The sequence below is a fragment of the Suricata suricatta genome, chromosome 1 (genome assembly GCF_006229205.1).
Source record: "Suricata suricatta isolate VVHF042 chromosome 1, meerkat_22Aug2017_6uvM2_HiC, whole genome shotgun sequence".
Lineage (NCBI taxonomy): Eukaryota > Metazoa > Chordata > Mammalia > Carnivora > Herpestidae > Suricata > Suricata suricatta.
The window spans coordinates 108,192,593-108,209,076 of record NC_043700.1 but is presented as its reverse complement, the minus strand read 5'-3'; the positions used below and the strand labels follow the sequence as shown (position 1 = coordinate 108,209,076).

The window sequence follows — 16,484 nt, the reverse complement described above, 5'->3', positions numbered from 1 at the left end:
GTATCTGAAACCAGGTATGTTTGAAAGCCTCTAAGTGATGAGAAACTAAAAGTGCCAGCAATATCAAAGACTAGCTTTAAAAGAGTAAAGGAGCAGTGGAAAAGCACAGATAGAAAGGTGTAGTTTGATTTTAGGAGTCTCCAGCGGCCCACTTCCAGGTGATGTAAAGCTGAAATGTAGCCATGGGAATGGATGTGAATGAACCAACATGAAGAAGGCTATAGAACTACAAGATCCTTATGTATTGTTTCTTGGAAGGTTAATGCCTGGCATATTTTAGATGTCCAATATAGAATGAATGAATGAATGAATGAATGAATGAATGAATGAGTGAGTGAATGAAAAAAATAGTCACAAAAGAAACTATAAAGTAGTGGGGCTTCTTTTTGTGAGCATTTATCACTCTTTTATAACCCTACTTTACCCATAATCTAATGAAGTAGAGGTAGAGTGAAAACTGAAGTTTGCCATCTAAAATGAAAACAAAATCCTCCCCTGAAGTGAGTATCTGATTTTGAAGAGTAGAGTTACAGGGGCTCAAACATTTGAAAGTCTTTTCAATTGGAAGAGAAAGAAAGTCAATGAAAACAGTTATTGTTTTTACGGGTGAGAAGAACAGTGATAAAATTTAGAAATGACAATCTTTTAGAAGTTCTGTTGTTTGTTCATATCCTGTTACATGAGTTAGTGCCTATATGGTCTTTCAGCAAAGAAAGTATGAATAGTCTCTGTTTCTTGTGTTATATCATGGACCCAGGCTTGGTCAACACTTTCATGCTTTGAAACCTGAAATCAAGACACAAAGTCTTATTTAAGCTAAGTCATGATTATCCTTCACAAATGGAGTATAAAACAAAATCCTGATTTGTGAATTAGTTCATTGTTTTTCCCTGCTGATGTTTGATTGTTAGGTATAACATACATGCATGCCAAGTGATGAGAGATGAAACAGCATGATGTAATCTTGCTGTGTTTCAAAGAGTAAAGCCTCCAGGGTATTGGTAAACACACAGCTAAACAGCCTCACAATACACTTCTGTGTTTTATGGTTCTGTCAGAATCAAAGGAAATGTATTTACTTTGGAACAAATAATTGTGGGAAATTTCTATAGTGTCCCTGTGGCTTGTTTTTCATGGTAACTAGAATTCCCTTTGGTGTGTGAATAACATTGTACAAGTAAGTGGTGTTGGACAAAGGGCAAGATGTATTCCAGCCTTAATTATGGTATAGAGGAGTTTTACCCTAGGCTTCTTCACTTCTCAGGAAATAGCCATGCAAAGGTGCATTATTGCTCCACAGCTAACAGAATCAAGGCTCCTAACTGAATATATGCTTGGTGAAATATAAGAAGAAGGTAATTTCTCAACTCTGAATTCTTAGATCACTAAAACTAAGAGAGAGCCCTGGCCCTTTGTACTTTGTACCCTTTGTGATTTTGCAGCAGAGAGGGGAACCTCCATGCAACCTGGCTATCTGGCTCTGGCATTTTCTAGGTACTTGCAAATAGCATTCAGCATTCAGCTCTTTCCTGCTCCACTATGTGATGTGATGGTGAAGTCTCACTGTAAAGGGCTCCTTCTGCTTAAAAATCTACCCATAAAAGTAGAAGTTTAAGAAATAAAACCTATGAACCAAGAATTTTTAACACTCTCCAAACCATATTTTCCTCCTACCTTTCTTCTAAAATAATTAAGCCTTAGCTCTTTTAAGTTTGTTTAAAATGACAGAAACACTCTCCCTCTTTAAATATTCTCAGGTATCACCCTGCATAGCATGAGGCAGAAATAGAAATATCCTTAGTTGTCTGAAATCTGGGGAGACCAGACAGCGAGGCCACACCCTTAGTTTTCTGAAGGCTCAGTTGATTCTTATACTATGATTGAATGTCATTATTCTAATTATGAAGCATTTATATTGTGAAACTGGCAAACATGGGTTTAATTGATGACACTAATATGGATATGCCAAGGCCGAAGTAATGATACACTTTGGAGGACAAGAATGCGTTAGAACAGATTGTCAGCAGAATCCCAGTGAAAGTGCGTCACACAGAGGTGTGGACAGAACCAGAAATGTGTATAAAACTCCTAAAACTCATGTTTGTATTATGAACCCTTAATTTTATTCTACCACAGTTAGATAGGTGTGTGTCATGGTCCTTGACTGCAAGGACAGGAGATTATAGACATCTCCGCATTCTAGATCTGTTTTCACCAAATTTTTATTGCTTATCTTTCTTCAGAATAATGCAATAATTAGTTAAATTGATTCATTGCCATTTCCGGGAACTACTTGTATAAATAAAGAGTATTGTATGAACCATAAGACCTGGTATGATTCATTTCATACAAAATGGAAAAGTTATACATTATAAATCAAGATAGTTGTATAAAAAGAAACCCCACATACTGTCATTATGCTCTAAAAATTAGAGTATTTCAGGGAAGAGGAAAAAGGACCCACATGATTTGTAATTTACATCCTGAAGTTTCTTCCTTTTTCAGAAAAACAATTAAGAACATTTTTTTCTCCTTTTAAATCAACAACACACAATTGTGAGAATTGGGTGGTGTTCGATTCTTGTGAGACTATCACTGAAAAGGCCTAACTCTATTCTATTTAACCTTCATTTCGAGCAATGTCTGTAGTATCTTGTATTTTCCTTGGTGATCTGTGCTTAGGCACTGTTATTAGAGCCACATGGCTGTAAGGCAAATTGCACAGGCATACGATATGAGTGGATGGTCAGGAAGTGGAAATCAACAAGTATAGGTTTCTTTCAAGAAGTTGGCAGTGAAGAAAAGAGAATGGATGGTAGCTTGAGGGGTAGCATATCAAGGGAATGCTCTTTTAGGATGGGAAGAGAGATTGTAGCTCCCTTATAGGCTAAGGGGGAAGGACCAATGGAGAGGGAAAAAGAGAAAATCAAGGGAACTGACAACTGATAATGGATGTTCCAGGAGGATTAACTGGCTAGAATCAAGGTCACAAGCATAGTGGATAGCCTTGGAGAGCAGGAAACTGTTCTCTGTGCTGGGAAGGAAGGAAGAGAAAATGGATAGGAATTTAAAGATATTTTGAGGAGGAATGGGGAAAGTTGAAAGAGCTATCCCATGGCCTCAGCTGGGATAAAGTGGTAGGAAGATTTGGAGAAAGGAAATGATGTGAAATTGGTTTTGTAGAGAATGTGATTGGGTTTCACTGAATGAAAGTACTGTTTTGTAAGAAAAGTTAACAGCTGAGATATATAGATTGAAATGGAACTATTCAGTTTTAAAATTATTGTTATATTTTTCTCTCTCTCTCCCTCTCTCTCTCTCTCTCTCTCTCTCTCTCTCTCTCTCTCTCTGTCTCTCTCTCTCTCATGCTTCCAGTAATGGTTAAACCCTGGGAGAAGAAAATGTGACTGTGGATGGTTTGAAGACCCAGGTTAGAGGTTCTTAAAGTAAGTTAAGACTGGAGAGTATGGGCTAATAGAATTAATGGTACTAGACAGAGACATTAAAATGGCATAAAAGGGACCAATGAGTAGTGAGAATAGGGAATGTTTTAGGAACTAAAGGAAAATGAGGGCAGAGAGCATGTTTTTCCTAGGGATCGGAGGTTATCATCAATGTGGGACATTTAGGAGTTTACGATTGTGGAGGTGAGCAATCCCAAGTTATAGATAACCAGATCGAAAGTGGTGGTCTGTTTATAGGCAGGGCAAGTAGGAAAGTTGAGGTGATCAGATCACCCAAAATATGGGGCTTGGAAGGGAAAACATAATGAACAGGGAGGTGCCTGTGGAGTCTGAGCTTCAGTTGCACTAGTACTTATCTCCTTGACAGAGTTCATTGTAATGAATAATGTTCTCTTACTATTATTATGTGTCTGCCTTCCCACCAGCCTGCAAATTCATAGAACTTGAACAATGTCTTATTGACCTTTTATTCCCAGTACATGATGCAGGGTTTGATGCACCTATTAATGCAGCATAATTGTTAAATATATGAATAAGAACAAAATTCAAACCAAGTATAATTTATGAAAAAGCTAAGAAACATGACAGCAAGGAAATGGTGGAAGGTGATGTATTTGGATGGCTTTGATTTCAGAGGTGAGCAGATGTTGGGAGGTGACTGACTAGGTTTGTGACTGGAGTACGCTCCTCTCAAAGGTGATGGGTTATGGAATGAGTGGTCACCATTAGAAAGGGCTGTCAGGGAAATGATATCTTCAGGGATAAGCCAGCATTGTGGAGAAAGGACAAAACAGAGGTTCTCTAGGGCATTGTGGAAGAGCCTGCTGGGGGTACAGACATTCATGTTGTGGGGAGGGATGGAGTTTAGCCAAATCAGAAGGAGGGTATGAGAAGTGATGGGACAGGGTAGAAATGTCCATTTAGGGCAGTAGTCCAGGAATAGGAAGGAGGAGGGAGATTGGGAGGCAGCTAAAGATGCAATGGTGATTGCAGGGTCTATTGAAATGACACTAACAATTATTGAAAACCTATCACGTGCTAGGACAGTGTAAGAAGCACATTTCATGAATTATCTCATGGAATCCCACAGCAATAATATGAGATAAATGATGTCATTTCTATTTTCTGGAAGGTGAAGTAACCTTCCCAAGGTCACACTATTGGCCAGTAGCAGGCGTAGGATTCAAACCTCCAGTGCCTGTTCTTTTAATCATTCATTACACATTTAGCCTTCAAAATAACCCACCTGCTCCAACAAGTAGTGTCACGTTTTCACGGATACTTCCCATGTGTCATCCAGGGGTGAAAGTTCTAAGAATTCAGGAGATTTCAGGCCCTTGTTCTTTTAGGTAGTAATCAGGAGGACATTCATTTTTGTTTTGGCCTGGGGTAGGTGATCTTCAAAGCTCCCTGGTGAGTCACAGCTTGGAAAAGAACCTCAAAGGCTGAAACAGTTTCAGCAGTTATAGATTATTGATTCTGTTTATTTTTTCCTTTCTGAAGAAAAGCCTAGGTATTTATGGAAAATATGTAGCTCTGACAGAAGAAAAAAATGCCTTGTTTAATAACAGATTAAAAAAGACAAGGTCATTGATGAGCTTCCATGAAGGGATTATTGTGTGTGTGTGTGTGTGTGTGTGTTGCAGTTGTGTGTGGAGGTACATGGTTTTGATGGAATGTGAGGCAGAACCAAGTGACAAAACTGGAGGAAGTCCAGAATAAATATTCTTTTTTTTTTTTGAGAGAGAGAGAGAAGTGGAGGGGAGTGAGAGTAGGGAGAGGAGCAGAGAGAGAGGGAGAGCGAATCCCAAGCACGCTCCAAGCTGTCAGGGAAGAGCCCAACGTGGGGATAGATCTCACGAAAAGTGAGATCATGACCTGAGCCAAAATTAAGAGTTGGACACTTAACAGACTGAGCCACCCAGGTGCCCACAGATTAAAAATACTCTTAATTGTAATTTGTGCCTTTTTGAAATGTTTGAATGGACTGTGTTATGTGCAGTGAGAGGGCTGAGCAAAGACAGAAGGGCCTCTGGGGTATCTGGCATGCATGGGAAAGAGACATCTGGCATCTGGGGTCAGAGTGAGTTGGGGTGAATGGGGAAGGTGGGAACAGGGACTCTAAGAGAATGCCAAGAGCTTCATCTGAAGGCTTGAGAGTTTATCATGAGTGGGCAAAGAGGAATTTAGAATTGGGAGGATACTGTCAGGAAACAGAAGGTGTGAATGTGGGCTTGGATATGCTTTCCTCGCACACTGGGTTATTTCAATCACACAGTGATCCTCAGTCCTGGGCATGTGGAAAGGACTCTTCACTGTCTGATACCTGAAACAGTAGGGGAAATATGGCTTGAGAAATGATTCAGAACAAGCTCTATGAGATATTTTTAGTGTGTGTGTGAGGATACATTGAGGAGTTTGCAACTCCTGTCATTTTGGCTTTCTCTCAGCCCCAGTGTATTCAAGTGCTGGTCAAGGGATCAGTTATAGTCCACGCAGCAGCAATTCATGAATCTTGCCCACCTTCAAGATCTTTGCTTCATAATTATTTGATATAATGCTAGGTAGCGCAGATGACAGTCTAGATCTAGACTCTGTTACTTAGCAAGTGAAACTTCAGGTAGGTAGATGAGTCTCAATCTACTCATCTATAAAATGTGAATAATCAAGCCTACCTCCCAGTATTGTTGTGAGGACTCAGTGAGAGTCTGTGGGCAGAGGTCATAGCAAGTGAGTGTCACACAGTAGGTCTCCAATAAATATTACTTTCCCTCTCCTTACCCTTCTCTCACACTTTGGTACAATTTTGATTGTGCCTATTCAACTCAGCCACTGTACACCCTGTCAGTTAGACATACTGCATTTGTCATCTATCTCTAGACCATTCAGAAAAGAGGACTGGTATTTTGATCGTTCAAGGAAATGTATTTAGATCAAATGAATTAAGAAATGACTATGTTGAAATCATTTTTACCATTTAGAGAGTAATAGAAGTACCTGACAGAGGAAAAAAAAATTCACAGTTTTGTTTGAGAACTCAAGAAGACACATGGGTAGTTGAAATAGTTTTCCAAGCCACTGTGAAACTTTAGATTATAACATTTTGCAAAATAATCACTTGGGAAAATATTTACCAGTATAATTAAACTAAACATGCACATACCCTATTACTCAATACTTTTACTCCTGGGTGTATACTCAATAGATATGGGTACCTATGTCCACCAGAGGACATGTACAGGATTGTTCATAGCTGCTTTATTCATAATAGCTCCAAAAATGAGAACAACCTGGCTGCCCATCATGAGTAGAATGGATATGGAGTTTGCTGTATTTTCACATAATAGAATACTACACCACAATAAAAAAAGAATAAATTGGAGCACCTGGGTGACTCAGTCGGTTGAGAGTCTGACTTCGGCTCAGGTCATGATCTCACAGTCCGTGAGTTTGAGCCCCGCATCAGGCTCTGTGCTGACAGCTCAGAGCCTGGAGCCTGCTTTGGATTCTGTCTCCCTCTCTCTGCCCCTCCCCTGCTCACACTCTGTTCTTTTTGTCTCTCAGAAATGAATACATGTTAAAAAAAAAGACAAATTAATAATACATATGATATTGTGTATGAATCTCATAGATATAATGTTGAGTGAAAAAGTCAGACACAAATAGTACAGGTTGTATGTAGTGAATTAAAAATGGCAACTACTGTCGACAAGAGACAGAGTTTATATACTCCTCCCTTGAATAGCAGTTGCTGTTGTGACTTGCTCTGACCAATGGAATGTGGGGGAGCAATACCATCATGTGTCTCTTTGCCTGAACCTCAGAGGATTGCAGCTCTGACCCTCTCAAAACACGGATGCACATGATAATGCCTGGTCCTCCCTGCTAGACACATTCAGCCCAAACTACAGCAAAAACCAGTAAGTATTTATTTGAGCCCCATGAGATCATGAACCACCAACCTGAGTTACCACATGCCTGCAGCCACATGAGTGACCCAAGGTGAGAGAAACAGAAAAACTTCCCAGCTGAACCCAGGCCAAATGGCCACCCCAGAGAATTAAAAGTACATAAAATGGTTGTTGTTTTAAGCAATTAACTTGGGGGGGGGTTGTCATATGGCAAAGATAACTGATGCAGGATATAATTGTGTTTGCATAAAGGTCAAAAACAGGGTAATCAATAATGAACGGTATCATAAGAGCAGAGCCATAAGAGCCATAAGAGCAGTTATCTTTGGTGGAACACTGGAAGGTGGCATAAGGAAGCCTTTCCAGAAATGCTTTATTTATTGAGCAGGTTGATGGTCATACAAATCTATTCTCATGGTAAAAAGTCATCAAATTGTACAGTTGAGCAATTGAGATTGTTGTACTTTACTATTTGTAAGTTATGCCTTAATTAAAACACATCCGCATGCACACACACATTCACATGCACACAGTGTACATGACCCAGAACTTTGAGAGCACAGGCATGGCACTATATAAATGAGTTAGCAAGCAAGAATGCAGGCACCAACAGAGTCAGCAGAATAGCAGAGACTGATAACTGGCTGGACTGCAGAAGACAGAGGACATTTGTTTAAAATATACTTATTACACACCTACTTTGGACGAACACTCTGCTGAGGATAAATCCTTGGATAAAACACAGTCTGACCTTGCAAATTACATGTGTGCTAAGTAAGCCAAGCCAGACCAAAGGTGAGAACTAATTGGTATTATTTTACCATAACAAATGGGCAACTGAGGACATAAGATGTAATTAAAAACTAGATTATAAATTTCATCGTGGTCTTTGAGAGATAAACTGAATAAATATGGCTTATTAAAGTTCAGATCCATCAACAAACCTCCAAAATTATGTCATTTTGTATAATAGAGTACATGTTTATGGGACTCAAAGCTACCGCTGAGTTTAGGAACTGTCAACGTTGAAAGTGCTGCCCCTCTCTTGGTTAGATCACTTTTTTTTTTTGCTTTTTTTCCTCTTTTTTATGTTTATTTATTTTTCAAGGAGAGAGAGAGTGAGAGAGCACAAGTGGGGAAGGGACACAGAGAGAAAAACAGAGTATCTGAAGCAGACTCCAGGTTCTGAGCCATCAGCACAGAGCCCAGTGAGGGGCTTGAACCCACAAATTGTGAGATCATGACCTGGGTTGAAGTCGTACACTTAACTGACTGATCCACCCAGATGCCCTGGTTAGATCACATTTTAATACTTCTGTCAATGTGCTCGACATTGCTGTATATCAAAGTAGAGAGTGGTTAAATAATTTCACTCATCCTTTATTTACTATCAAGGACAATGCTAAGTTTCTAGAAAACATGTCACTACACTCAGTTTCTAAAAAAGGTAGAATTATTCAGTGAGCTGGATGAAAGCTGAGAATGAAGCCAACATGGAAGAGACCAGACTGTGAGGTAGAGAGATGGGGTTTTGATGACACTGTTTGAGCCCCAAATTCAGCTGTAGTGAAGCATAAAAATTTTTCCTTTATTGTGTATTTGGCTTTTTGTCACTTGCAGGAACCCTAACGGCAAGAGTCAGCTTGACTGTCCCTCCTACCTCTTGTTCCTCCTTGGCTTCTAGCTAAACCCTTACGGTCTCTTACTAAGCACAAAACTATCTAGACTTATCTTCTTTCTTCCAGGTTATCCTATATAGAGTAAGGTATAATAGATTAAAGTAATGGCCCAAAGACTGACAAATGGTAAAATGGCAAGATCTATAATTTTTCTTTTTTGAAAATATGAATTTTAGCTGCCATCTTGTCAATTACCCAAATGGCAGTGTCACAGTTGCTTATATGTTCATATAACTTTTCTATACATGCATATTAAAGATAAAGCTTGGGGAAGGTAAACAAACAATGAACAACTTTAATACATTTACTTTACTTTTTAGCCATTTAGTTAATTAACCTATTAATTCCCCATTGTGAATTGTAACCATCTCTACTTTCTTATGATAATTGGAATCATTGCTGTTTATCAAGAGGTGTGCTTTAATTTATTATGCATTGCTTGTATAATTAATTTATTACTTTATCATAGACCCTTATATATGTGAACTTCATGCATCTCAGTTCAAGGAAAACTTATGTTAGTCACTGGGAGTGACAAGAAAGGAATAAGAAGTGGCCCTTATCCTTAGGGAATTTACAGCTTAGAAAGACAGACATATAAACTGTTTGTGGAAATCAATCAGGACATAGTGTCAGTGTCATCCAGTAGTAATATATATAGTCTGTTATCCAAATGTAATGTAAATAAAAGCAGAGAATTTGAAATTAGGCAGGCAAGGAGAAGCTGTGGCTCTCTCACACGCTGTACTGTAATCTCTTCCTTGCTTATCTTCCAAACTAGTAGAGTCTCCGTCATCAGGCTAATGCCTTATTCAGTTTGCATTCTACATCTTTGCACAGTGCCTGGCTTAAAAGAATTTTGCTGAGTTGCATTAATATTGTAGCTGTGTCCTTGGTTCATTTAACTTTATAAATACTTACCATATCCATCTCTCTTGATTGCCGGCTGCCTTTCTGTAATTCAGAGGAAACCAGTAGATTCCTAAATCTTGCCTTTTGCTTTTAACATGTGCTGGGCAACAGGCCAAGCAATGGCCAGGTGGACAGGCAGACAGGAGTCTAGAAAGTTTATACCAGAGGTCAAGGAAAGGTGGACGGCCTTGGGTTCAGCCAGGCATGAGAAACATGATGGGCCCAAATTCAAGAAGTCAAGGGTCTGGGCAGGCAGCCAACGCAGCTCTAGGAACAGAGTTGGAGTAAGGGGGGGCTGTGGGTGCAGGTGAATGGGCGACTAATTCTCATGCAAGGCTCTAGTCAAGTCAAGAGCTTATTCCTCTGAGAGTAAAATTCAATCTTAGAAAATGGAAAATGCAGAGGGCTCTTGACTAATACTGGCTGACTACGTGGGGAAGCTCCAAGGTGGTTCCCTAAGGCACCTCACTCCATATTTTTTCCTATTGAAGGCAAGATCTCACTCATGTGAACAAAGGATTATTCTTCATAATACCTCTATAAACAGGATTCTAATGAATGAATTCACAAGTGGCTATTTCTTATTTATGTGCATTAAAAATGTGTACTTATAAATTTTATTTTAAGTCTAAATCCAGTCACAATGCTGGCTAAAAAATCTATACTCATGTATATTTATAGGGACACCCTCTGCCACATGCACACATGCACAGAACTAGAGAGAAAATATCACCAAATCATTAGGCTAGGATCTGATAATATGGAGTCACATGCACTATTACATTGAATCTTAATTTATGGAAATGAAATAGGATTTCTATTAGACACACTGAATCCACTTAGTATATTTATGTGTTGTGTGGCTCTGGGTTGGACTTTGTAGAAATTGTTTAATGTGAACTCTTAGATTATAGTTAAATTCTTTGAACCTGACATTAAATTTCCTGAATCAGAGTTTCACACTGTGCTGTCATGGAGTAACAGGGACTGTGTTTACCCTTCTGCATTAGACAACTAAAAAAAGGGCAAAAACATATGAAACAATAGTGTCTATTTTATAATAGGCGGTACAAGACAATAATCTCTGAGATAAGGAAAACAAATTAAACAAGCCCTGTGATGATCCCAGCTCTGTGCTTGGTGAATGTTTCCAGGCTGTAGTGTAGTCCTACCCAAGTTGAGGAGAGGGAAGAGGGCAAGGTGGCCAAAAATCTCATGGCTAGGTACCAGAGAGCAAAAAGCTACACACACAGAGAGAGAGAGAGAGAGAGAGAGAGAGAGAGAGGGAGGGAGAGGAAATGCTGCGAAGATATGAAGAGGGTGCCCTCAAGTCTTTAGCTGAGTACTACTGGTCAGGGAATGTATGTGAGGAAAATTCTGAGGCCTTGGAATCAGTAGGAAGACTTAGGTAGAATGATCTTTGGTGCTCACACAGAGCCAGAAATAGTTCATCTTTCCACCATTCACAGTGCAAAGAGCTCTTGACACATAGGCCATTGAGTAGGGTACTCAGAAAGTCTTTTCCTTAGTTGCATGGTCAAGCCCTACACTAAATGTCACTGTAGACCTGGGTAACAAAGATTAAAAGCAAGCATTGAAAGGCCCCATCTGTTTCTAAGTGACTTGATGTTCCCACAACAATGTTTAAGAATATTTAAAGGAACACAACAACAAAAATCTATCACTCCATGATAAAAAATTGACATTGTCTAGCATCTAATTAAAAAATGACTAGGCATGCAAAGAAATGGGAAAATATATAATATAATGAGGAGAAAAATAAATCAATAGAAAAAGACCCAGAAATTATCCTACTCCTAAAATGAATTGATAAGGACATTAAGAGTGCTATTATAAATATACTCGATATGTTTAAGAAAATGGAAGCAGGCATGAGCATGATAAGTAGAGATGTGGAAGAGATTTTAGAAAAGACCCAAATGAAATCTCTAAAGATGAAAAATCAATGCTTGAGATGAAAAATACACCACATAGAATTACTAGTAGATTAAACACTACAGAAGAAAGTATTAGTGAATTTGAAGACATAGCCATAGAAACTATCCAGAAAGAAACACAAAAAGAAAAAAAAACCCCAAAAGACAAAGAAAGACAAAGAGAAAAAAGACAAAACAGCAACAGTGAGCCTTGGGACAACATTTAGAAACTCTATCTATACCTATTAAAGATAATTAATTAGTTAAAAGTCTTCCCACAAAGAAAACCCCACCAGATAATCTTTTAATCCTACCCCAAACATTTAAGAAAAAATAATACCAATTCTACACAATTTGACCATTTCTTAAAAAGTTGATCGTATACCTATCATATGACCTAGTCATTTTATTCCCCATTTACCCAAGAGAAATCATATTTCCACATGAATAATAGTATACAGTTGTTCATAGTAGCTTTGCTCATAAAAACAACCCATGGGCTCATCAGTAGGTGAATATTAAAATAAATTGTGGTATGCCAGATAATAGACAATTACTATAAAAGTGACAAAGTATTGATATACAGAACTCCATGAATGAATTTCAAAATCATTATGCTGGAAGAAGCTAGACAAAAAAGAATACATATATAATTCTGCATTGAGTAATGCATCTACATAAAATTCTCGAAAATGCAAGAAATTTATAGTGACAGAAACCAGATCAGTGGTTGTCTGGGCATGAGGATGGAACAAAATATGGATTACAAAGGGTCACAAGGAAACTTTTGAACAGTGATGGAAATGTTTGTTATCTTGTTTGTTTATACATATACATGTATATGTATATATATACATGTTTGCATATGTATATATGTTAAAGCTCATCAAACTGTATACTTTAAATATGGGCAGTTGATTCTATGTCAGTTATCTTTCAATAAAGTTGTAAAGAGGGAGAAGGAAGGAAGGGAGGGAAGGGAGAGAGAAGAAAAAGAGAGAGCACTGGGCAGTTCCATCTTTGATGTGCTTCTCTTTTGCTGCTGACCTGTTCAGCTGATGGGCCTTCCTATTTACCAGGGGCAGGGTTGGATCCAGGCTGAATTCCATAGAGTGTTCTGCTTGGTTTGTTGTGGCTCCTGGGGCATTGGCAGCTAGAGGCAGCTCTGCGTTGGCCATTGGAGCCACAAAGAGGCTGTGACTGCCTTGGGTTTGTGCCTCTGGCTTCTTCTAGAGAAGCTGTATAAGGCTGTGGCAGTTGACTACTTGAGCGCAGGCCCTCATTGATGCAGATTTCTTTGGGAACTAACAGCATGGATGGCAATCCTTGAATTTTGGATAATTCTCTTTTTGGGGCCAAAAGTTTTCACCCCATTAAAAATTGACTGCACAGAGATACAGAGAAACATTTTGTTGTGGAACTTTCTAAAGTACTTGAAAAAGAATGTAAAATTTTTGAAATGTTTAAGCTTATATGAACATTGGTGACCTCAAGTTATTCTTAAACAATGTCAGCCTTAAAAGTAAGTGATCAGGAACAGCTAGAAAGGAGGTGGCTGGTGATAGTTAATTCCACTTAACCAATTTGTACACTTCAGAGCACAACAGATTTTATAGTGAAAGAACTAAGGAATAAACCTAAACAAATATAGTTTATTTAAACCTAAACAAATATAGTTATATTTAAACCTAAAAAATATAGTACATTGAAGACTGATATTTCTAGGAGTCTAGAGTCACTAGGACAAAAATCAAGTCCATGAAATCACTAAGTGGCTTCTCCTATTAGAGAACCTAGCTGAACATCATGTGACAGGGTCCTCCCCTGAGGGTCAGCGTTCATCAGAGAAGACCTTCTCCCTTCTCTCCTCTCAGATTCCCACCTTGGTGTCTCGATTTTGTTCCTCCACCTCTAATTCATTAAGTTTATGTGATGCTGGTGAAACTAAGGGGACATGCAAACATGAGGACTTTATTCTGCTTCCTCAGAAAGAGTGTTAGATAAACAAATCAGAGCACACACACACACACACACACACACACACACACACACACACACACACTTCTCCAGCAAGGAGTTTTCCTCATTTTCCTCTCCATAGGCTAGATGCCCTCTCACTGTTGAGCTTCCGAACCCAGTAGGAAACTGAAGTCTCTTTTGTCTCTCTTCTAAAGTAAAGTTGAGTTATCTATCATTAAGTGATTATATACTTCTTCAAAGGGTAAGTTTTGTAGACTAATAATTCCTAGGTTAGTGGTTTACAAATAAAGTTGATAAAAAATATTTAAAAAAACAGAAAAACATTTGAAAGCGCAACACTATGGGTGCCTGGGTGGCTCAGTTGGTAAAGCCTCTGACTTCGGCTCAGGTCATGATCTCATATTCGTGGGTTCGAGCCCCGCGTCAGGCTCTGTGCTGACAGCTAGCTCAGAGACTGGAGCCATCTTCTGGTTCTGTGTCTCCTTCTCTCTCTCTGCCCCTCCTCCTCTCATGCTCTGTCTCTCTCTGTATCAAAAATAAGTAAAACATTTAAAAAATTAAAAAAAAAAAAAGAAAGTGCAAGACTAAAAAAAATTGCCCGAATCCCTGATGTTACTTTTTCCTTTTTTGGAGGGAAAAAGAGTAATTTGGGGAGAGAAAAACCAGGAAAATAATATTTGAGACAGTGTTTGGGATTTAAGAAATATCAGTGATTATTCTTATGTAAATCATTTTCCAGAATATCTAGTTCTACTAGTGTGTTAATTGGCCCTGGTCCTGGGGATGAGGAAACTCTAAAATATATGTATATGTAAAATGAAATCTTAAAAAATGAGCAAACTTGAACTTTTAATGGGCAAACATTGTTTTTCATCTTAATTCTTTCTGCAGCCTGTTATGTGGGGATCACTCCCTTCTTAAAATTGTCTGTCCCTTTACAACAATGATTCTAACTTCTTTTGGTTTTTAACCGTACTTTAAAAAATTTCTTTTAATGTTTATTTATTTTTGAGAGAGAGAGACACAGAGTGCGAATTGGGGAGGGCAGAGAGAGAGAGAGAGAGAGAGAGAGAGAGAGGGAGAGAGAGAGAGAAAGACAGAATCTGAAACAGGCACGAGGCTCTGAGCTGTCAGCACAGAGCCTGAGGCTGGGCTCGAACTCATGAGGGGTGAGACCAGACCTGAGCCAAAGTTGGACACTTAACCAACTGGGCCAAGCAGGTACCCCTGAACTCTACTTTTTGAGTCACTTATGTTTCTTCCTTTCCCGTATAACACTATGTACCATCCTATAGTCTCTCCTCGGGGGATCTCACCATTTCTAAATCTCTCCCTCTAGCTCTAAACTTCATCCTGACTAGATATCTTCATTTGCTATTGCCTTTCAATACCTCTTACACTATGTCACCCAACCTCAAACTTCAAAAGTTTAAAATCTGCCTGCATTTCCTGTTGTGTTCCCCATCTTGAATTTCCTACTTGAGTAGCAGTATTAACAGCGTCCTAGTTATTCTATCAGGAAGTACTGGCACCTCCCTTTACTTCCCATATCCATATCAAGTACAGTAATACCTTGGCGTGTGAGCATAATTTGTTTCTGAAACATGCTTGGAATCCAAAGCACTTGTATATCAAAGCGAATTTCAAGAATCACAGGCTCAGTTGTGATCACATGACATTCGGTGTCACCTACTACTAGTATTCTCATATTGCAAGACGTTGCTTGTTTATCAAGTTAAAATTTATTAGAAACATTTGCTCGTCTTGTAGAACACTCACAGAACAAGTTACTTGCAATCCAAGGTTTTACTGTAGTATTTATAGTCAACGTGCAGAGGCTTTCTTTGGGGCCCATGGGTGGCTCAGTTGGTTAAGCATCTGACTTTGGCTTAGGTCATGGTCTTGTGGTTTATGGGTTCAAGCCCCACATTGAGCTCTGTGCTGACAGCTCAGAGCCTAAAGCCTGCTTTGGATTCTGTGTCTCCCTCTCTTTCTGCCCCTCCCCTATGCTCTCTCTACCTCTCTCTATCAAAAATAAATAAACACTGGGACTCGTGGGTCACTCTGTTGGTTAAGTGTCTGACTTTGGCTCAGGTCATGATCTCATGGTTCATGACATTGAGCTTCGTGTTGGGCTCTGTGCTGACAGCTTGGAGCCTGGAGTCTGCTTCAGATTCTGTGTCTCCCTCTCTCTGACCCTCCTCTGTTCACACTATGTCTCCATCTTTCTTTCAAAAATAAATATTTAAAAAATTTAAAAAATACACATTAAAAAAATTAAAATAATTTTCTTTGTTTTCGGGCCTTCTGGCGCTTGCATGATTCAGGTTCTGACGTTCTCTTACCTGGATGAACTACAGCCTGTCCTCCCTGTCTTCTCTGCTGGCCAACATTCTTTTTCCTATTCATGAAATCCTTCACATTGACGTTTGAGATTTCTTCTTAAATTTTAGCCTGGTTTTTGTAGCTCATTCATTTACAGACTGCAGTAACTCATGATTGCCTATGGAATTAGGTCCAATTTTTTTGCTAGGTGTTCGAAGCCCTCCTCAATCTGACAATTGTTCCATTCCTAGTTCATTCCCTAAACCCCATTTCATG

The 16,484-nt window shown here is 39.0% G+C and overlaps 2 long non-coding RNA genes across 3 annotated transcripts in view; one reads left to right on the top strand and one right to left on the bottom strand.

Moving 5' to 3' along the window:
* LOC115294317 overlaps positions 1-16,484 on the bottom strand; it is a 48,368-nt gene that overhangs the window by 20,867 nt on the left and 11,017 nt on the right. The window lies entirely within an intron of this gene.
* Positions 3,371-16,484, top strand: part of LOC115294321 — a 19,050-nt gene continuing 5,936 nt past the window's right edge. For both annotated transcript variants that reach the window (XR_003909814.1, XR_003909815.1), the window contains exon 1: positions 3,371-3,446. This is a non-coding gene — a long non-coding RNA (uncharacterized LOC115294321). The remainder of the gene's footprint in view (positions 3,447-16,484) is intronic.